The sequence below is a fragment of the Sceloporus undulatus genome, chromosome 1, assembly GCF_019175285.1.
Source record: "Sceloporus undulatus isolate JIND9_A2432 ecotype Alabama chromosome 1, SceUnd_v1.1, whole genome shotgun sequence".
Classification (NCBI taxonomy): domain Eukaryota; kingdom Metazoa; phylum Chordata; class Lepidosauria; order Squamata; family Phrynosomatidae; genus Sceloporus; species Sceloporus undulatus.
Genome location: NC_056522.1, coordinates 303426996 through 303427544, shown reverse-complemented (window position 1 = coordinate 303427544; position 549 = coordinate 303426996).

Genomic DNA, 549 nt, shown 5'->3' with positions numbered 1-549 from the left:
TTCAGGCCATTCTGTAAAGGCCCTCTGTTTCTCTTTTCCACATAACTCTTTTGGTTAGTTCTTTTGTTCTAAACCAGTATCTGTTGTCAGTAATAGATTGGATAAGGATAAATAAATTTAAGCTTCATCCTAACAAAACAGAAGTTTTCAGTTGAAACGGGTCGCAAAAGAACCTCTAACTGCTACCAAAAAAACCTGGGCTTTTTGCCTTTGCTCCGCTTTTTTCCCACTGGAATTGATCAAATGAGGATCGGGATTGATTTCCAGTGGGAACTAGGGACATGTAGCTCAAATCAGGATTGGAGCTTTTCGCAGTGGGAACGACCCCTAAGAACAGTAAATAGGGATTCGGCTTGTGATTAATGGGGTTACACTCCTTTTGAAGAGCCAGGTTTTCAGTTTCAGTGTGCTTTTGGATTCAGTTCTGAACCCAGAGACCAGATTTCTATGGTGGCTAGGAGTGCACATTTGCACAATTAAAGTAATGCATTAGCTCTACCTATTCCTTACGATGCCTGGTGAATAATAATGATGATGATGATAACAATG